Source organism: Mustela nivalis, assembly GCF_964662115.1.
Source record: "Mustela nivalis genome assembly, chromosome: 7".
NCBI lineage: Eukaryota > Metazoa > Chordata > Mammalia > Carnivora > Mustelidae > Mustela > Mustela nivalis.
Genome location: NC_139026.1, coordinates 109,199,939 through 109,222,681, shown reverse-complemented (window position 1 = coordinate 109,222,681; position 22,743 = coordinate 109,199,939). Strand labels below are relative to the sequence as shown.

The window sequence follows — 22,743 nt, the reverse complement described above, 5'->3', positions numbered from 1 at the left end:
CCTAAATCCTCATAAATTAATTTCAAAAGATGCTCTAACAAAGAAGGCAGAGGGGTATGGCCACCGATCAGTGTGGTATAGGAAACTGTTCTAGAAGCATGGAGCTGTGGTTTTGGACTTTGTTTCAAGAGAGTTGGGGAGTTGACGGGAAAGCAGTCTCATCTTTCTCCAAGTAACTTTATTTCCACTGAGTCCGATTCTATGGGAAAAAATATTTTCCTGGGAGACTGCCACTCACTTCTGCAAATTCCCTGGCTTGGATAGGGCAAATGAAACAAAGATTCTGGCTCCCCATCCTGGGCAGGGGGATGAACTCTCTATGCCAGAGGCTATTAGAATAAAAATGTGTCTTATGCAGTCAAGAAAATGTGTTCTTGTTTTTGCAAACTGAAGCATATTGTAAAAAGACCTGGGGAAATCTTATTATTTAAAAAAGCAGGCTCACCAACTGGCAAACAAAATCTCTTTGGCTAACACAATGATTTTAAATTTTTGGAATATAAATGTCTTGGTGAGTGGGAGGGGGTGCACAGGCTCCCTAATTCTCCCAAATTCCTACTGTTCTCCATTGCATTTCTCCTGGCTGTTTCACACATACATTTTGCTTGTCAAGTGCCCTAAGGCTTTTCAGTATGCCACTGTTATTTAAAGGAACCGTCATGTGTGTATTATATATTATATATGTTACATATACAATAGTCATTTTACTATAAGAATAATCATTCTGAACCATTTATAAATCTGGATTTGCACATATGGAGTTTTGAACACAATTATGCTAACTCTACTCTTTTTCTAAACAATTCTGTCATTCCATCCCAGGAGCTAAGTTTGGATGAGAACTTACTGCCTCCCCTCATTTGAGTCTTCTTGCCATGTTGGAATCTTAGTGAAGCTGCCACCCTTAGACTTCAAACATGGGCATTTTCAACTTGGAAGGATAGGATGATTGTTTCACTTCTATCAACAAGTGGAAGGTGAAACTTGCCGTGGAAAGAGTCGCAGAAACAGCGCTCTGGATCCAGAGGCCTTGAGCCGTGAGTGCGCGCAGACAATGGCAGTATAAAGGCTGGCTGGCTGGGCTCCAACAGCAGAGTGGGAAAGGACAGCCAGCCACTGAACTACCCCCACCCCCACCTGCGCCCAGCCGACTTGTTCATGCAGAAATGACATTTGGCTTTTTATTTGGAGGGAAACCAGTCACTCTAAGTTATGTCACTGCCCTGAGCTGCCACTCTTGTGTTTCAAGATGACCTTCAGATGGTGTTAGGAAAGAGCTCCTAGGTCCTCAAAGGGAAAAAGTGCCAAGAGCTTTCTAATGAACAACACTGACAGAAAGCATTGGGTCCCTCTCAGACGCAGCCTTATTCTCTTCCTCACCAGGTGAGAAGCCCAGCGGCCGCTTCGCTCACCTCCCCCAGCACTGAGACCATCACATCTTAGCCGCCACCACGGGGCTCCCTGCCAGCCGGCTTCAGACTGGGTTCGTGGGCCTTGCAGGTTCAGGTTTGGGGAATTCAATACAACTGAGTTGGGTGGCTGCTTCAGGAAAAAGCAGGATCACCAAACTCAGGCAGGCCAGGGCACATTAAAGAGTATTTTGGTTCACTGCTGAGATTCTTTCCTTTCTTTTAGGGCTCTTTCCCCGGCCTCCTTCATGGAGCCCCAGCCCTCTTGCTCAAGGGCTCCCGTTATTCAAGTTTGGTGCAATGAAGTCTACTGTAATAGAGGGAACACGAAGCTGTTACAGGAACTTGAGTGAGGGCGGCTAACTCTGTATCCCAGGGCCTGGGACCAAGACCCCCAACACCACACCTACCAGCCAGGGAGACACACTTTTTCTATCCCAGTGACAATCCCAAGCACGGTCTTTAGAGTTATCATTGGGAAAAGGAGACAACGTAACGAAGTTGGGAGCAATTTTTCATGATTAGAATTAAATGCGTGACTAGTTTGCATTTGCTGCTCAAGGGAAAAGGAAAAAGTTCAGATCCAATGAAAAATGCCAGAAAGTAATGGAAATGAAATTCTTCCCGTGACTCCAATTCTAATCAGTACCCATTATTGAGCATCTACTAAGTCTTACTCAAAGAGTAAAAGAAATTCTTACGATCTTGCAGGGGTGAGGCAAACATGCACAAGATGCCAATATTTAGCAGAGTGACATGTTATAATAGAGGTAGCAACTACTTTCTGATTGTTATCTTTTGAATCCAAGTACTGGTCCTAAGATAGGGTAATTAATTCCAAAGGAGGGCATGCTTCACGATAGAGTGGTATTTGAACTTGTCCCTAAGAGGACAGGCAGAGTTCCCACAAGGGGAGATGAGAGAGTGAGCCCTGCCGACTGGGAGAAGTGCAGAGGCCTGCAAACACAGGACACACTTCGAGAATGATAAGAACATCACACAACAATTTCATGTCCAAAATTCAACTATAAAAAACAGAAAGAGGGGTGCCTGGGTGGCTCGGTCAGCCCAGCGTCTGACGGCTGATCTCAACTCAGGTCTAAATCTCAGGGTCATGGGTTTGGACCCTGAACTGGGTTGGGCTCTGCCCTGGGAGTGGAGCCTACTTGAAAATAAATTAAAAGATAGGGGCATCTGGGTGGCTCAGTCAGTTAAGCATCTGCCTTCAGCTCAGGTCATGATCTCAGAGTCCTGGGATCAAGCTTCGTATTGGGCTCCCGGTTCATCAGAGAGTCTGCTTTTCCCTCTCCTTTTGCCCCTTCTTCCTCTTAGTCTCATACATGCTCTTTCTCTCTCAAATAAATAAATAAATCTTTAAAAATTTAATTAATTTTTTTTTTTTTTAAAAACCAGAGGAGTGTCTGGGTGGTTCAGTTGGTTGGGCGTCAGATTCTTGGTTTCGACTCAAGTGGCGATCTCGTGGGTCGTGAGACTGAGCCCTGCGCTGCGCTCCTCACGCCATGGGGAGGCCTGCTTCACGGTTGTCCTCCTCTGCCCCTCTCCCACTTGTACTCGTGAGCACAAGCTCTCTCTCTTTCTCTCTCTCAAAGATATAAATAACTCTTTAAAAAACAAAATCAAGGGGTGCCTGGGTGGCTCAGTGGATTAAGCCGCTGCCTTCAGCTCAGGTCATGATCTCGGTGTCCTGGGATCGAGCCCCGCATCGGGCTCTTTGCTCAGCGGGAGCCTGCTTCCCTCTCTCTCTGCCTGACTCTCCGCCTACTTGTGATTTCTCTCTCTGTCAAATAAATAAATAAAATCTTTAAAAAAAAAAAAAAAAGAATCGATCTTTAAAAAAACAAAACAAAACAAAACAAAATCAAAACAGAGAGAGAACCAAAGTCAAAATTCAAAGCAAAAAAGTCATTAACTGTTGGTGAAGCAGGCTCTTCACACTGGGACTTACCCACGGAAGACCTGAGGGCCCACCCGGGAGTTTGAGCTTTCCTCTGTCATCTGCAGGAACCATCCATGGCATTTAAACAGAAGAGAGGCATCATCGCATCTGTATTGGGAAAACTGCTGATGGTTTGCCAGCAGCAGCGAGTAAGAGTCTAGGGGCCGGGAGCCCAGCTGGGAGGACTAATCCAACAGAAACACGATAAGGGGCAGAAAAAACATGGTCAGCCCGAGTGGAAGGAAGGGGAGGAGGTGTGGTCTATGCGTTACGCATCCATGAGAATGACAAATGTTAGTGGTGGGAACCAACCTCCAGCACGGGCCCTCAGACCACTTGCTTTTGGTCACTACTGAATTGAAATAAAGAATACTGATGAGGATGTCTGGGTGGCTCAGCTGGTTAAGCGACTGCCTTCAGCTCAGGTCATGATCCTGGAGTCCCAGGACTGAGTCTCGCATGGGAGCCCTGCTCACCGGGGAGTCTGCTTCTCCCTCTGACCTTTTCCCTCTCACTCTCTCGCGCTCTTATAAATAATAAAATCTTATATAAAAAAAGGAATATTGATGATAGTATGTTTGCATGTGGCTTCGGGGAGAGCCCACTATTTTTATGCTCATCTCCAAGGATCCATGAGGTGCTTGGAACAGGTTTGATATCCATGGGATCTGGCCATCTCTTTTTTTTTTTTTTTAAGATATTTATTTATTTATTTGACAGACAGAGATCACAAGTAGGCAGAGAGGCAGGCAGGCAGAGAGAGAGAGAGAGAGAGAGAGAGGGAAGCAGGATCCCTGTGGAGCAGAGAGCCCGTTGCATGGCTCGATCCCAGGATCCCGGGATCATGATCGGAGCCGAAGGCAGAGGCTTTAACCCACTGAGCCACCCGGCGCCCCTTATTTAATAAAATCTTTAAAAAATAGTAGAAGTAATTATCGATAACGCCTGCATTCCTGGGATTGTATGTATGTACACATATATATAGGTTTGCCCAAGAAGTTACTTCACCGCCATATGCTGTCTTCTCACTTTAGACCCTCAAAGCTATTTGTAGCAGAGCTCACTTGATCGTCACTGAAACCACGCACAGCTTGACTACGTCCTCCAGCCTCCAAAGGACTAAGATGTTGTCATCAGAAAGACTGGGTTCTTTCTAATGGAATGTTAGAAGAAATTATGTCTACCACTTCCACTCCAGGCCCACAAAATCCACCCACAAGCAGTCCTCCACGCTCATTTTTCTTCTTTCACCTTGAAGTAGATAAGTATGGTGGCTTTCCAAGTGAGGGAGGAGGAGAGTCCTTAAGACAGAAAAGCCCAGGTCCAACAATTACCACTCAGAGGACAGCTTGCCAATAAGGAGCATGCATTTTGCCTTTTACGTGGGCTAGGAACAAACTTCAATGGCTTTAGAGCCGATCACACTTACTCTTACGACTCTCAAGCTAATTTGTGTGAGACTCATCTCTGTACTTGTAGAAACTCTCCCTTTTGGGGGCACCTGGGTGGCTTAGTCAGTTAAGCATCCAACTCTTGGTTTTAGCTCAGGTATGATCTCACTGGTTGTGGGAGCCTCAGGCTCCACACCCATCAGAAAGAAGACCCCCTTTTTGGACTGTCAACACTCCATTTTTATTTATAGTTGCTCAAGTGGTTTCTAAGACAGTCAAATAGCCTTCAGTTGTAGGGGCATCTGGCTGGCTCAGGTCACCATCCCAGAGTCCTGGGACTGAGTTCTGTATCAGGCTCCCTCCTCAGTAGGGAGCCTGATTCTCCCTCTCCACCTGTCTCTCCCCCTGCTCATGTGCTCTCTCTCACACTCTCAAATAAATAAATAAAATCTTTACCAAAAAGAAAAGGGGGGGGACTTTAACTGTTGATAAATTCCTATCCTCATTAAAAATATAGATATCCAGTCACTCAGTCATATGAGGACAGACTGAGTGAGGGTAACAATGCCTAAATTCCTATCCTTCGAGGTCCAAGACATTTTGTCTGTCTGGAAAGATGGTAAAGCACAATGTTCTTGAGCTATTAAAAAAGAAAAAAAAGTTTAATCCCATACTAAGCTATTTTACCTACAGCAAGCTCTAAATACTAGTTTATCATATTTTACTAATACAGTCCTGGGTCTTGCTGACTGTGTGACCTTGAACAAGTCACACAGCTGCTCTGGGTCCTTGATTTCTCAATGATGTCATAAAACGATGAACCATATAATCCCTAATGTCTTGTGCAGCCCTAACATCTCTGGCATCTACTGACCAGTCAACCAACCCAGGGAAACTGGCTCATTAAGTACATTGGGTGACTGATGGCTCTTCCAAAATAAAATATTTTTTAGATTTCCAACCTTTGTAGCACCTGGGTGGCTCAGTGGGTTAAAGCCTCTGCCTTTGGCTCAGGTCATGATCCCAGGGTCCTGGGATCAAGCCCCGCATCAGGCTTTCTGCTCAGCGGGGAGCCTGCTTCCCCCCCCCCCTCTGTCTGCCTCTCTGTCTACTTGTGATCTCTGCCTGTCAAATAAATAAATAAAATCTTTAAAATAAATAAATAAATAAAATCTTAAAAAAAAAAAAAAGATTTCCAATCTTTAATGAAAGTAAAGCCTAATAAAACACTACACTAGGTTTTAGTTTTAAGTGACAGAAGCTAATTATGATTAACTCTGGATAGTGCCACTTAAAAGAATCTTTTCTCATAATAGGTAAAAATGGCCATCCGATTTTAAACTGCATTTCTGGGGCACCTGGGTGGCTCAGTCGTTAAGCGTCTACTTTCTGTTTGGGTCATGATTCCAGGGTCCTGAGACCCGAGTTGGGCTCCCTGCTCAGTGGGAAGCCTGCTTCTCCCTCTCCCACTCCCCCTGCTTGTGTTCCCTCTCTCGCTGTCTCTCTCTCTGTCAAATAAATAAATTAAACCTTTAAAAATAAATAAATAAGCTGCATTTCTTTGATCACTAGTGAGGGTACACATTTCTAGGTGTTGATCAGCCATCTGTATTTCCTCTCGCATAAGTCATTTAGCTTTAAGATTAGAACACTTGCGGGAGGATCCCAGAAGGGCACCTTCCCGCCTGCATCTCTCCCTCAGCGGCCAGCTAAAGGCGCCTAAAGGATCTTGCCCACAGCCGTGGGCTCAACGGACTGAACAGTCGCACTCCTCGCGCCGGCCCGGCCCTGTGCCTCCCGGAGCGCGCCTGCCTTCCATTATGTGCTCAATTCAACGGAATAAAAGTGGCTGCGAGCAGAGCACTGTGGGCTTCCATATTTATTCTCTTTCCGTGACAGCCGCATCCAATTTTCTCAGCTCAGAAGTCAAAGGGGTTACACATTCCACTCAGGACCTGGAAATCCAGCTGGGCTATTTGAGCTTCTTTCTGCTTCTCCGTGAATACCGATTCTCGGGAGAGGCCCTACATCCACAAGGCTGCTAGTGGTGGGCGAGCCAGATGGGTCCTCAAACTCAGCCGGCCGCGGAAACCTGGCTTTGCCTGGCTGACTCCCGTGCAAAAGCTTGTTTCTGCCAGAAGAAACCCCGTGACGAGATACGTGCTGAAGTGACCCAGAGAACGGAAGTGTTGAGTCAGAAGGCGTGATTTGGCTCTGCGGTTTCTCCGAACCTCACCACTCTCGGTGGCTGGGGCACCGTCCTGACATGTGCCGGGATTCGAATGACGGAAGAAACCAACTCTCTCCCGCCATCTGCATTCTACTAGCAAAAGGAAACAACACGTTACTTTCAATAGGATTTAGAAATTCCGCTTAAATAGTTCAGAAAGGTAATGGAGAGGGTAATTCTTTTTCTCTCTTTTTAAGATTTTATTTATTTATATATTATGTCAGAGAGAGAGACAGCTCAAGAGAGCACAAGCAGGGGGAGCAGCAAGCAGAGGGAGAAGCGGACTCCCCGCTGAGCAGGGTATCCGATGTGGGACTGGATCCCACAATTCTGGGATCATAGCCTGAAGCGAAGGCAGATGCTTAACGGACTGAGCCACCCAGGCGTCCCTGGAGGGGGAGAGTCTAATGAGGGTTCTCTGCAAAAACTGCCCAGTGTCCATGCCCCCCAAGTTGAAATCAAGGAAACATTATTAGCAGGACTGCTGTTGGATCGCCGCCATTGGGGCACGAATAAGCAAGGAGTGTCCTTGATTTGCAAAAAGGGTCTTGTCCTTGCGGATATCCCTGTCTGGGATGGCAGTCACAGGCAAAGACAACTGGCTGTGAGGCTCTGCTAGGTCACAGACAAACGTGCGTCAGTGGCACACGGCATCACCATGGTTTGCGCGACTTCCTGGCTGCATTTTTCTACTCCTATGTAGCATGCTCACCAACCATGGAAAGCCACGGGGGGGGGGGGGGGGCACCCACAGATGGAAGTAAGAACAGAATGTAAAAACACATCCCAAACACGATGCCCAGCTGAAGATGACCAGACCCCTAGGAATGTTTCAGTGGTAAACGTGTTCATTTTTGTGTGAAGAGAAACCACACACCCTATCCTAAAAGGCCGATATCAACAACCAAAAAGTCAACGGAAAATGTAGCAAGAATGGGACCTGATTTGGCTCGGTAGGGAACAGCATGGAATGGCGCGCAGCAAACGATAGAACTCTTGCATTTTGCCAAGGTTGAGAAAACAATTCTCAAAGACCAAGGCAAACCCAGAAATGCCTGTGTTGTCTCTTCCAGCACCCGCCCCCCCACCCCTGCGGTTGTTTCCCACAACACGGATTCATTCACTAATCCATTCTTTAGAGAAGCAGTGTCCTCTTCCCCTCTCTCTCCCACTCTACTCCCCACCCCCACTATATACTAGCCAAAGAAAAATAATCAGAATTAGAGGCAATATTTGTTGAGTGCTGACTGCATCCACTGTACCAGGAGGCTTGGAGGTGAGGAGGAACAAAACGGTCACAGTCCTCGCCCTCGGGAGCCAGGCCAGGAAGGTCTGGGAATGGAGTGACAATCACAAGTAAGACAGGCCGTGGGGTTGTGGGGGGGCGGGGTGCCAAGTCCCCATCCCTGTTAAATTCTAGGCACCAGTTGCTGCTAAAATCTCTACCTGTTTGGTCAGTCTGTTGAACAAAGAGAACTTGGGATAATTTGTATGCATAGACGTAAACTGTCCTTGACCCATGAAACCCCCTGTGACTTAAACAAATAAACAGGTTTTTTATTGAAACAAAACATAGAAAAAAATGCACAAATCTTAAATATACGGCTTGATTGAATTTTTTACAATTGTATACATCCCCCAAACCATCAACCAGATCAAGAACCATTTAGCCATGAAGCACATCAAATCGATATGCTACAGAAAAAGGCAGGAATAGAATCCGGTTGGATCTCTAACGTGCCTTTTAAAAGCTGTGTTATTGTTGTTGATTTTATTTCAGTGTTTAGAGAGAGTTTCTTTTTTTTTGTGAACAGAAGGGGGCAAAAGGAGGTCCACTCAAGCAGGAGCTAGATACACAGACACTCATTTGCTATAGAATTTTCTACTTGACTCAGAGTCTTTCTGGAACCCTAATATTTAAGAGATGTTTTGGAAAACATTCAGGCTCCCACCTACTGCTGCCACATATTTGCATCCCTTACATTTAAGAACAGGGTGTGAAAGCAGTTTAACTTTTATATGTAATCCGGGTTCCTTTTCTTGCATAATGCTACAAACTTAGTTCCCACCAACTTTTTTTTCTTTTTTTTTTTTTTTTTTTTGAGGCCATTTTTTTTTTTTCCCCATGGTAGAACCCCAACAGCAGACAATATTATTTCCAGGTCTTCAATTCTCCTTTTCCAGCTTTATCTTAGAATTCATCTCTCTCTCTCTCTCTCTTTTAATATTTTATTTTATTTATTTGTCAGAGAGAGAAAGAGAGTATAAGCAGGGGGAGCGGCAGGCAAAGGCAGCAGGAGAAAGAAGCAGGCTCCATGCTGAGCAGGCACCCTAATGTGGGATTTGATCCCAGGACCCTGGGATCATGACCTGAGCCAAGGCAGACGCTTAACTGACTGAGCCACCCAGGCGTCCCTTGTCTTGGAATTCAAATGAACAGAATAAAAAAATATAAAACTTGAGGGGTACCTGGCTGACTGAGTTGGAGGAGCATATGACTTTTGATCTTGGGTCATGAGTTTGAGCCCCAAGCCTCCCATTTAAGAGCTTACTTAAATGAATAAAACTTAAAAAAAAAAAAAAAAAGTATGGGGCGCCTGGGTGGCTCAGTCGGTTAAGTGTCTGCCCTCAGCTCAGGTCATGATCTCAGGGTCTGGGGATTGAGCCCCACATTGGGCTCCCTGCTCAGTAGGGAGCCTGCTTCTCCCTCTGTCCTTCCCTTTGCTCATTCTCTCTCCCTCTCTCTCTCAAATAAATAAAATCTAAAAAAAAAAAAAAAAAAAAAAAAAAGGAAAAACTTAAAAAAATGAAACGGTATTTTTAAAAAAAGCAAAACCAACCAACCAACCAAATACAACCCTCAGTTTGGAACATGATCCATGCATGAGAAACTGAGCAGCCAGTTTCTTCCAGAGCTGCAGATAATTTAAGATGATTTAATGTTAACTGTATGATTCTTTATGTTGGTCAAGGATTAAGAAGAGCTCAGATCTTAAACACTTACTATCTTACACCATAGAACACAGGAAAACTTTAGTTCATGTATCAGTTCATGTAGTAGCTACAACTTTCTGCCAGTTTAGGGTACCTTACGAAATGTTTTTTTTTTTCTTTTTTGAAGTTTATTTATTTATTTAAGATTTTATTTATTTATTTGTCAGAGAGACAGAGAAAGAGAGTGCACACACATACACAAGCATGGGGAACGGCAAGCAGAGGGAGAAGCCGTTTCCCCACTGAGCAAGGGATCATGACCTGAGCCAAAGACAGACACTTAACTGACTGAACCACCCAGGCATCCCTATTTATTAGTTTTTAATAATCTCTACACCCATCATGGGGCTTGAACTCACGACCCCAAGATCAAGAGTCACATGCTCTTCTGACTGAGCCAGCCAGACACCCCCAGAATGTGTTTAATAAATGCTATGTTTTGGGGCACCTGGGTGGCTCAGTGGGTTAAGCCTCTACCTTTGGCTCAGGTCATGATCTCAGGATCCTGGGATTGAGCCCTGCATCAGGCTCTCCGCTCAGCAGGGAGCCTGTCCCCCCGCCCCTCCGCCAACGCCTGCCTACTTGTGATCTCTCTCTCTGTGTCAAATAGATAAATAAAATATTTAAATAAAATAAAATAAATGTAATGTTTTGATAAACATGAAAATTATGATAAACAAGATATTAAATGAAGCATATAAAAGCAAATATGCAGTCCCTACAGTGATGCATTACAGACTAGACATGTTGCTGATGAAATCATCTGCAAGCTAATTCAATTTTAGCTCTGTCAGCCACATTTCTTAGTTTATACACTTATTTCAAACTGTGCCAAACTTTTAAAATTTATAGGTTTAAAATCAGAAAAAATGGAGGACTAGGCTGAAAGGGGATCTCAAAGATTCTCTTCCATTTTCCGCATAGCACTTTGTTACTAACATACTTGGGGTACACACAGAATCACTCTACCTAAAATAAAAGGTTCGCGGGTCCTCCCTTATTGCAGTTAAATCAATTAGCTACCCTAATCACTTAGTAGCATAAGTGATCAGATTTCTGTGTACTGCTGCCAACGTCTGATTATCCTTCCCACCACACACATCGAGCAGGAAGTCAATCCTGAGCGTGCACCTGAGTGCAGAATTCAAAGATGTCTTTCAGATCCTGGGAAAGAGGGACTCAACCTCAATTGTTCCCGGGACCCCAAGAAAATAATTTCTTTATACTATACTTTATTGTCTCCATTTGCAAACAAACAAGTGTTTGCTACTTAATGTCTGCACGGTGCTCTGAGAGCTGTAAAGGGCAGGTGCCATCTAATTACTGTTTTGTCATTATGCCAAAATGTTGACAACTCCAATTCCACTTTGTGCCCTCAGCCAGCTGAATCAAAGAATTCTCCATAGTTACAACAGTAGCCAGTTACTTGAACAGTTACTTGAGTCAGTTACTTGAACACTTTGGCTGTGAAGTGGTAAGTGAAATGTTAAAAAAAAAAAAAAAAAAAAAAAGTAAACAACAAATCAAAAACCTCACTGAATTCCAGGCCTCGAAACTGAGAGAAATTGTCCCAAATTTAGAAAACACTTGGACAGGTTTTTGTACTGTTTTCATGTCCCTCCCAGAAGAGGGAAGACCTGTGTCGAGTGTTACTGACATCTTTAGGAATGACTGGTATTCGGGAAAACAGCAGGATCACATGATGTAGAGAGCTGATTTTTGTCTCCTAACCATCTTTCTTCCAGGGTGTGAAGAGTTAATTCTGGCTATTTTCTAGACCTTTAACCCTACCCTGTTGGCAGAAAAGGGAAGCTGGCTGTGAGCTCTGCAACACGGCCAGGGTGGGTCCCTCAGACTCCTCTGGGTCTGGGATTATGTAAGAAATGTAAATGCTCTTGTTCATCCATATAGAACTTTCCAGAAAAGCCTGGCTCGGCCCCAGTACCTTTTCAAAATAGGAATCACTTCAGACTCTGGCTCAGTAAGGCTTTAGACAGCAGAGTCCCAGGCCCAATGTGCAGTTACAAACCAGTTCTGAGTAAGATTGATCTTGACCCCTGCTTCCCTTTTGAAATATTTATCAAGATATGACAAACCTATGAGGATGACCTTCGCCGGCAGAAAGAACCACAGCCTGAGGCTATGGAGAGGCAAGCCTGGAGTGTAGCCAGCCTTTGTCAGCCCCACAGTCTGTGCTTACTTCCCCTCGGAAAAGAGAATTGAAACTGGCTAAGAATATTCTTTCTCCGCTTCCACCCCAGCCCTCAGTACTGACGCTCTGGAAGGAGGTCTAGGTGCAGTAACTGTCCCATCCCACAAACACAAAATAGTACTTCATGAAACTGCTGTGTAGGAGCCTCACTTGACACCAACAACCTTCCGTCCTCCGCTCTCTCTGAAGGCTCCGCCTTTCCCGCCTCCCCTTCCTCCCCGCCAGCAGTGGACGAGTTGTTGTTTCCGGTAGTGGGTTTTCCTTCCTTCATACTCTCCCATTCTCTTCTTGCCCTGGGCCTCGCTCCTCTTCTCTCAGCCTGGCCCTTCCATGCCCAGGTCGTCAGCTTCGATCAAGGAGTCTCATTTGGAAGAAGCACCGAGTGGCCTGACTGTTCCATGGAGAAAGGGCTAATGGGGAAGCAGCCACTAGAGGGGGACATAATTACACACAAGTGCATTCCCTGGGGACCACAGGGGGCCAGAGCCATCCAGGCGTCCACCTGTAAGCCTGGAGGTGTAAAACGGATGATCCGTGTATCTACCCACACTCACACATGTGCTCTTGCTCTCTTGCGCTCTTTCTCACACACATACGCATGCACACAAATACCGACCTACCTCAGCTAGCTAACCAACCAGGGTCTTCAAGTGTTACATGAAACCCACACCGGGCCCCAGCCCAATACTGCTCCCAGTGCTATCACTATCTCATTCCCTGCTAACCGTTGTTTTCACGGACCCATCCTTCTTTGGTGTCATACAGAACCTGCATCCTAGCACGATGGAACAATCAACCTGCACAGTGACTTAGAATGTGGTCTCCAGATGCAGACTAAGTTCAAATTCCCGTTCCACTAGCTGTTTGGTCTTGAGCAAGTCACTGCTCTGTGCCATAGTTTCTTCATCTGTAAAATGGAACTCTCTCCACAGGGGGTACAAGTTAACTGTTGTGAAGAACAGGTAAGTCCATCTGTGTAAAGACCTTAAAAGAGGGGCGCCTGGGTGGTTCAGTGGGTTAAAGCCTCTGCCTTCGGCTCAGGTCCTGATTCCACGGTCCTGGGATCAAGCCCCAAATCAGGCTCTCTGCTCAACAGGGAGCCTACTTCCTCCTCTCTCTCTCTCTCTCTGATTGCCTCTCTGCCTACTTGTGATCTCTGTCTGCCAAATAAATAAATAAAATCTTAAAAAAAAAAAAAAAAGACCTTAAAAGAAAGTCTAATGCACAACAAATGCTCCATGGATATTAGATATTTTCATTATGGCCAGGAAGTATACTAGGAGGTGACATGCATCATCCCATTCAACTCTCCCCAAACTCTCAAGACAAAAAAACCACTAGTGCTATTTCACAGACAAGAAAACCAAGGCCCCAATGGGTTAAATAACTTGTCCAAAATCACAGAGCTTATAAGTAATAGAGTCAAGATTTTAAGCCAGAATCTGTCTGACAGCAAAGCCTATGTTCTTTTCACTCTATCACTGGGGGGAAAAATGCAGTCATCATGAGCTTATGATCTAAAAGATAAAAGACAAGTGGGGGAAACATAGTTGTTGTTGTTTTTTCTATGTTATTTTTATTTTACTAAGAAGGGCTCTCCCTTTAGGAAGTATAGCTTAATAGAAGCTTTATTTATTTTTTTAAGATTTTATTTATTCATTTAAGAGAGAGACAGAGTGCAAGCAGGGGGGGAAGGGAAAGGGAGAAGGAGAAGCAGATTCCCTGCTGAGCAGGGAGCCCAACATGGAGCTCCATCCCGGGACCTAGTGAGCATGACCAGGGCTGACGGGACCTAGTGAGCATGACCAGGGCTGAAGGCAGACGCTTAAGAGACTGAGCCACCCAGGGGCCCCCTAATAGAAGTTTTAAAGCAGGAGAAGGAGAACTGGGTAGTAGGAAGTTGCTCAGCAGTGGTGGCTGGAGTTGTGATCCCAGGTCAGCAGCATCGGTATCACCTGGGAGCTTGTTAGAAATACCAAGTCCCAGCCCCACCCCAGACTTCTGACTCAGAAGGCTTTAAAGGCCTTCTGACGCATGCGCAAGTTTGAGATCCACTGCTCTAAGAAAAAGTGTGAGTGATGGTCATATAAACGTATGTTTATACGTTGAAGGCAGTAAGTTGGATGTTCCTCTAGCAGAAGAGCAGGCTGGGACTACCGGTGACTGAATGGAAGATGTTGCTCTTCCTGACTTTCGGAGGAGACAAGGAGGTGCAGAGAGACAGATGGCTTGCTCTACCCAAAAGATCATGGTATCATGCACTCGCACTTTTGCGATGTTTCCGTTCCTTTAACCTGCACATTTCTTAAAAACAGGAAATAACATTTAAAAAAATGTTTAACTGTCAGCAAACGTCTATCTACACAATTTGGGGGCATACCTGTGTGGGTCCCCACCCCCCCCACAGTGCATTTATCAAAGAAAAGCCAAAATAGCATTTATTAGATCTCTCCTCTGTGCCAGGTTCTGCACTAAGGCCCTGCCTTTCCTGCGGATTTCCATCTCCCCACTCAGGGAATTCGGACAACTGTTCTGTGAATAGGAATTAGTTTCATTTTATAGATGAGGAAACTGAACCTCAAAGAATTTCAGTCACTTTGCCAAAGGCCATGTATCTATAATGGGAGAGCCGGGATTCCAGTGCCCAACTTCAGACTCCAAATCTGGTGGAGATTGAGCTCACGAGGCTGTCTTGGGAACAGAGGTGATCTAAGGAGCCCCCATGTCCCAGGCACTCAAGGAAGACACCCAGGGAAGCCACCCTCGCCCCTGGGTCTTTTTTTGGGCCAGGTAGAACACTGAATGGCTCCTCTTTTCCATCCCCATCTGGATGTGTGCCATTCACCTCTCCTGTCAGAGAGCAGAGAATTGGGCAAATGAGGAGAAAGACCACCAATTAAGAACATTTCTTTTTCTGTTTTCTTTTTTGTTTGTTTGTTTGTTTAAATATTTTATTTATTTATTTATTTATTTGAGAGAGAGAGAATGAGCAGTGGGGAGGGGCTGAAGGAGAGAGGGAGAGAGAGAAGCAAAGTCTCTACTGAGCAGGAAGCCTAATAAGGGGCTCAATCCCAGGACCCAGAGATCATGACCAGAGCCAAAGGGCAGAAATTCAACCGACTGAGACACCCAGGTGCCCCCAAGAACTCTTTTTTTTTTTTTTCAAGGCAATCTAGTTTGTAAAAACAGCAGCTAAGTCCAAGCCACCAACTCAAATTTCCTGACTTCAGATACTGAATTCCAATTCCAGACAAGTTGGAGTTAAAGTTTCCTTGTTCTCGAAGGAGGGAAAAAAAGCCAAAAATTCTTTGTAAAGATGACTTTCTTTTCTATTTTTTTTTTGCAATTAACCTAACTGATGCCTCAAGATGGAAGAACCATAACTAAGTATGACAATGTAGGGCCGCTAGTCATACAGTATTATTTTTTTTTTCTAAACCACTAAGGAAAAACTTCAGCCTATTCTCTAAATAAGTTTCCACCCTATGTAATAATCTTCCTCCACCAATACCTACTCAGCAATTCTAGGCTTTCCTAGGTGACCCTCTAAACCAAACCATTTTATTTCCATCACTCTAATGGCACCAGGAAACACACCAGTAGGAGCAGGTGCTCTCCAGCTCACTGCTCCCTCCTAAATCCTTAAAGGCAGAAACACCACTGCCACATCTCTGTCTATGTCAAAGCTCCAAGCAGTGCACAAAAATTGTTTTAACGTTTCCGAAGTACTGACTGACTGAAATCTACCTTTTTAGATGTTCACTGCCCTGGAAACAGCTGTATTTACACTTTTTTTTTTTTTTTTTAAGAGTTGCTTTATCTGTCTGCTTTGTAACAAGTACCTAAGGTTTTTGTTATTATTTACAAATGACAACTGATATTTAAGATTATTCTAGCATAATATTTCTAATCCTTAGGTCCCTGAAAATACCAAAACAGACATTAGAGTTAATGCTTGGAGCGCCTGGGTGGCTCCGAGGGTTAAGCATCTGCCTTCCGCTGGGGTCGTGGTCCCAGGGTCCTCCGATCCAGTTGGCACGGGGCCCCGTGCTCAGCAGGGAGGCCGATTCTCCCTCTCCCTCTGCTATTCCCCTTTCTTATGCTCTCTCTGTCAAATCTTAACAAAATAAATAAAATAAAATAACTTGAGTTAAAATAAATAAAATAAAATAACTAGAGTTAATGCTGAAAACTTGCAAATTACAAATTACCAATGGCAACCCGTTTCGAGAAGGGGGTAGTGACCATTCATGGTGTGTGTGTGTGTGTGTGTGTGTGCGTGTGTGTATGAGTGTGATCATTAGTAGCAACCTCTTTCGCTCTCCTGAGTTTTTCCAGTTCGGACAACAAATTGCGCAGTCACCTTTCGTGGGTGCCCGCGAGAGCAGGGACGGCCCCCTGAAGCTTGGGCACACCGCCTACCCACCCAGCCGCTGCACTCTGCGAATCTTGGCACCTCATCATGTGGTCGCCAAGTCCCCCATTCTGGTGCTTTGTTGTCTCAGCGGAAGAAGATGAAGAAGTCTTTACGGGAAATTGTCCAGTGTAGACAGGTGTTGGAGAAATCCCCCCCCCCCCCGTTGGGTTTGGAACTTGGGACCCTGGCGGCGCCACGACTCCCAGAGCAGCACGCATACACGGCCTGTACTGGGAGTCCAGGCACCTGACCACTGGGGGCGCTGTCACCAGTGCTACCCGGACCTGAGAGCCCACTGGATCCAGATCCAGAATGTGAAGGAGTCCCGGGCCAGCGAGCGTGCCTCTGACCTGCACTGGGGCAGTTCCACCACTCCCAGATCAAGTCGCTATCCCAGCGGGTCCTGTGGCGCCAGCACAAGCCACGTGTCACCACCAAGAAGCCCAACACCAAGAAGCCCAACACCTTCTCCTTCTTCTTCTTCTTTTTTTTTTTTTTTAAGATTTTATTTATTTATTTGACAGAGAGAAATCACAAGTAGACGGAGAGGCAGGCAGATAGAGAGAGGGAAGCAGACTCCCTGCTGAACAGAGAGCCCGATGCGGGACTTGATCCCAGGACCCCGAGATCATGACCCCAGCCGAAGGCAGCGGCTTAACCCAATGAGCCACCCAGGCGCCCCGCCCAACATCTTCTTTTGGATGCAGAACCTCCCTGTCCCCAGGTCTGCCCAAATAAAACCCCCTTCCCTCCGACAAATAGTAATAATGAAAATAAAAAATAAAGTGCACAGTCAACTTAAGGAGAGGGCTCTAGCTACCCAGACCCCAAACCCTTATTTAATGTGGTGGTTAAAGCCCATGTTTATAGGATATAGCAAACTAATAATTTGGGAAAAGTAAACAAATAGTTCAGGGTATTCCTGGCAACTTAATAGGAGAACAATTTTCACCTATTTTTTTCCTTTTATTTACATCTTTATTTCAAAATGTTTATTCTATTTAAACATTTTTAATTACAGTGAAATATATATAATGTAAAACTTACCATCTTAACTATTTTTTGAGTATATAATTCAGTGGTGTTAAGTATATTCACATTGTGCAACAAATCTCTGGAACTTTCCATCTTGCAAAAATGAAACTCTATATCCAATAAACAATTCCCCATTTCTTCTTCCCCCAAGCCACTGGCAAACACCATTCTACTTTCTGTTTCTTTGACTTTGATTATTCTACATACCTCATATAAGTGAACTCATTTGTCTTTTTGTGACTAGCTTATTTCACTTAGCAGTATGTTCTCAAGATGCCTTCACGTTGTAGCCTGCATCAGAATTTCCTTCCTTTTTACAGCTTTTCCATTTTCCATTGCATGTATAGACCAGGTTTTGCTCATCCAATCATCATCAATGGACACTTGGGTTGCATCCACGTTTTGGCTATAATAATGATGAATGTACAAATATCTCGTTGAGACCCTGCTCTCATATGGGGGGGGGGATATAAACCCAGAAGTGGAATTGCTGATTATACATGTGGTAGTTCTATTTTTAAATTTTTGAGGACCCACTATACTGTTTTCCTCAGGGGCTGAACCATTCTACATTCCCACCAACAGTATGTCAGGGTTCGGATTTTTCTTTTTCTTTCTTTTTTATTTTTTAAAGATTTTATTTATTTATTTGACAGACAGAGATCACAAGTAGGCAGAGAGGCAGGCAGAGAGAGAGGAAGGGTAGCAGGCTCCCCGCTGAGCAGAGAGCCTGATGTGGGACTCGATCCCAGGACTCCAGGATCATGACCTGAGCTGAAAGCAGAGGCTTTAACCCGCTGAGCCACTCAGGTGCCCTAGGGTTCCAATTTTTCTACATGTCACCAACACTTGTTTATTTTCTGTCTTATCAATAGTAGCTTCCTAATAGGTATGGGGTGCTATCTTATTGTGCTTTTAATTTGCATTTCCCTAGCAGTTAGTGGTGGTTAGCATCTTTTCATTTGCTCGTTGTCCATTTGTATATCATCTTTGGAGAAATGCCTATTCAAGTTCTTTGCCCATTTTAAAATTAGGCTATCTGTTCCTTTGCTGCTGCTTAAATCTCTTATTCACAATCAGTGAATCGAGTTCTTGCCCACTATTATCTTTGATATTCTCTAACCAAGAGGTGCCCCAAGGTACTCTCTTGTTTAGTAATACTAGAAATGAAGAGAATGTTGCTGTCGGGAAATCCTGAAGTTTGAAAGCAGTTGGAAAGGTACCATTTATAAACCTCAGCTATCCATTGCTATTGCTTGTCCAAACTCTTGGAGAAGTTTTGATATGCCCAAAGTCTTTCATTAAAATATTATGTTATTACTACTCTCATTCATTTCAGTTCAGCAACATTTACAGGGTGCCTGCTATATAATGGACATTGTGCCATGGAGACTTTAGAGTTAATATAAAACACACATCAGGAGTGCTGTGGTGGCTCAGTCAGTTAAAGGACTGACTTGATTTCAGCTCAGATCATGATCTCCGGGTCCTGGGATCAAGCTCCAAGTCAGGCTCACCACTCACAGGACGTTTGCTTCTCTCCCTCCTCTTCTGCCCCTCTTCCTGCTTGCACACAGTCTCTCTTGCTCAAATAAATAAATAAATAAATCTTAAAACACACACAGAAATATTTTAACTCCTTTGATCTAATAAAAGACTACCAGCAAGACTCTAGGTCATTAGTTTTGGATCTATGTTTTTTTTTGAATGAGTTTAAAACGCTACAGATGTCTTCTGATCTTTCCTGCCAGATCTTCCCTCTCTGAATGAGGAAGTATACACACCCTTAAGTAAGCTTGATATTTGGGTTGGGCCTCTCAATTTTCCCAGGCCTCACCCAGGTGAAAAACACACCCTATTTGCAAATCTTGTCCCTTAAAAATTCTTGGTAAAGTTTTGGAGAGACTTCCTATACAAGGCTATCATATCTGCTTCTTTACAGAAGCTCATTCAGAAAAAACTTCTTTCTGGTTGCAACTTGTTGAATAATACACAAAAATCTCAACAAGTCCTTAAAATATGCACTTGAACTGCCTGCTCCTTCTTGCCTCCCCCACTCCCAGGAGAAGCCCAGGGAACTAGAGCAAGAAGTATGGACCATGTTCCAAGGCAAGCTTATGGCCCTCGACTACCACAACTCTGCTGGCTTCAACCACGAAGATGAACCAGAATTTAGAAACTTGATTGTTTGGCTCGAAGACCAGAAAATCAGACAGTACAAGATTGAAGGCGGAGGTAATTGAAGAAATATCCACAGTAGTGACTGGCCCAAGTTCTTTGAAAAATATCTCAGAGACGTTAACTGTCCTTTCAAGATTCAAGATGGGCAAGAAACAATTGACCGGGTTCTTGGTTTAGCTGTAGGACTTGAGTCTGGAGATAATGCTGAAACATACAAGGACTTGGGACTTGATAATACAAAAAATGCCAGTGGTGTAGAGGCTTTGATCCATTTGGATGTAAATAATCCTGACTTTAAGGTTGCTGTAATGGCCTTGGGTAACCTTCTGAAGATTCCCCGTCAGGATGGCTACCTGGTAATGCTTAAGGCAATTTGCATTTTGGTTCAGGATGCAGTTGCTACAGCAAATCAAACAAAAGAGGGCTTTCCTGTTGCTTTAGACAAACATACTCTTGGTTTTGACACAGGAAATGCAGTTCTTAATGAAACTGCTCCAATTCTGTGATTGCTGCACATAGAAGAGGTTGGAGAGCTACAGACAAAACTTCGTGAAGCCACAGTAGCCGATCAGGCAATTACTGCAGATCCACAGCCAGACCACAGACTGGGGGACACTTTAGGATTTCAGCTTCTCACCCAGTTAGTAAATTGGGAACCATGTATGCTCTGACATGTGTCTGGAAATCCAGTGTCACATTTTCGAGGGAAGACTGCCAGAAAATCGTCCACATTCTACTGATTTACCATCACTGCTTTTTCTTCAATAAAATTCAGGAAGGTGAGGGAAAAAAATGGTTATCCACAGGATTTTCTACATTGGTATCCATCTTCTTCAGGTTATAAGGGTCTCTGCTCCATGACACCCTCCATGAATTTTTGTGCCCCAAATCTGAACCTAAATCAAAATCCCCAAGAAACTACTGCATGTGAAAATAATCTCTGAACTGCCTTAGGAACAATCCATACCTTCCAGGGTTGAGAAGATAGCAGGAATAATCTAGACTCATGGTCTCCTAGAGTGTTACTACTGGAAAGGTCCCTGAAGATTATCCAGTCAAACTGCCCTTGTGTCACATGAGGAAACTGAGAGCCAAAAAAGGGACACATTTTCTCAAAGCTGTACAAAGTCACCATGTGACAACACAGGCCTCCTGTGATGCCACACCTTTTTTTCTCCACTGATGTTCATATCCTGAGATGCCTTTTAATGTTTACTTTCCTATTTACTCAATGTGAAAACAATCGTATTACTGAAAATCCTTGAAATGTTTGAATGTCTTAAACAAAAGCCTCCGTATTAATAAAATTCCAGAGTTCCACTCAGGAAAACGTTTTGCTAGAACTAGAATCAAGTGGCCAGCTTCTAGAGAAAGTGCTCTAGGCACCACTGAATGAGGCACCTCTCTCAGACTTGAGAACAATGTTCTGTCTAGAGGAGGAAAACCACTAAGCTCCTTTTCTTCAGGTCATGCTCCCCCTACAAACACATGTGTGGTCTGGCACTTTGTTTTGTGTTCAGTAGGATTAAGGGATTCATACTTTGACATCAGTACAAACACCTCTACATTCTCAGAAAAACAACAACAACAAAAAGTGACTTTCATGTAGAGTTTAAAGTAAAAGTTCAGGCATCAGTGACTGAGAAAAATACAAGGTGGGAAACACTCTAGGAGAAGAGTATTAGCTCAGGTATGGCCCAAATTATGACATCTTATTGCCACAGCACATCTGAGGCATCTAGGTGACTAACAGTACAGTCTATCATTTCAGAAAGGTTATAAAAATCTATGGGCCTCACACCATGTGTAATGTGGGTGAAGTAGGAAACTTGTAAGAATTTTTGCTTCTGCATTTCCTGATTTAGGAACAGGAGAGGTGGGTGGGTGTGTGGGTGGGTGGGGGTCTAAAATATCTTATGCTTATTAGTGAATCTGTAGATACTTGGTCTAATGTTGGTCTCTTGAGCAAAGAGAGGCGGCCAAAAGTTAATCTCACATACCAAATAGGGAACCTATTCAAAATCTTGTTTGGGTCCTCAAAGAATCAATAAAACCATTTTCCTTTTGTGATAAATACATCAGATTGTCCTGCGTCATGTTGTATGGAGCCGTGAGTTCATTAAGAGTACAGAGGGTAATTTTCTCTGATCTGAAGATTCTTGGTTTGGGTATAATTAAAAGGAAACGCTGAAATCCCATCGTATGTGTGGGCATTTAAGACCCAGGAGCCACATTCTAAAAGAGAGCACTGCCCTGGTTCCATAAAACCCAGTTTATAAACCGACAGACATGTGCTTGCAGCCTCTTAAACCAAGTCCAATCGTCGCTGTATTTTATTTTAAAAGTATCTCTGCGTTAGTAGATACAAATATACTCTCAGTACAACTGTCTATACAATTTATAGTCCAAGAAGCTGGTGAGAAGGAAAAAGACCATAAAGCAAAGGCTTAGGGACGGCTGCTCCCTTCTAAGCGCAAAGAAAGCTGACACGATGCGAGGGCATCGTGGCGCTCCCGTCAGTCCACAGTTCAGCAACAAAGTGCGGAAGTGGAGGGAAGTTTTGATGTATAAAGTACCGCATTGATGTCTGGAAACAACTAGAAGATGCTAGAAGGGAGCAGGAATGGGTTGAGGGCTGAGGAGTGTCACTGTTAAGCTAAGGTAGTGATGAATAAAGCCGAGTTTCTCCGTAATTTGAGGCACAAGACCGGAGAGAAAGGGATCGTAGGAAGCAGCCCCGTTGGGGAGGAAGGACTGGGGGTGTGATAACAGGGACGTGTTAAGGGGCATTAGGAACAGTAAAAAAAAAAAAAAAAAAAAAAAAAAAGGAAGGAGAATTGGAGTGATGATTATTGAGTACTACCACTGGGAGGAGGGTCTTGCCGGGATAATAAAGGGAGAAGGGTGTAAAGGGTCA

The 22,743-nt window shown here is 44.2% G+C and overlaps 1 protein-coding gene and 1 pseudogene across 2 annotated transcripts in view; one reads left to right on the top strand and one right to left on the bottom strand.

Annotated features, from left to right (window-relative positions):
• WNT5B (Wnt family member 5B) overlaps positions 1-22,743 on the bottom strand; it is a 107,286-nt gene that overhangs the window by 22,743 nt on the left and 61,800 nt on the right. The gene's annotated exons all lie outside the window — the stretch shown is intronic.
• LOC309870101 (RNA transcription, translation and transport factor protein pseudogene) lies at positions 19,745-20,523 on the top strand (annotated as a pseudogene). Its single transcript has one exon. The product of its transcript is annotated as an RNA transcription, translation and transport factor protein pseudogene (transcript).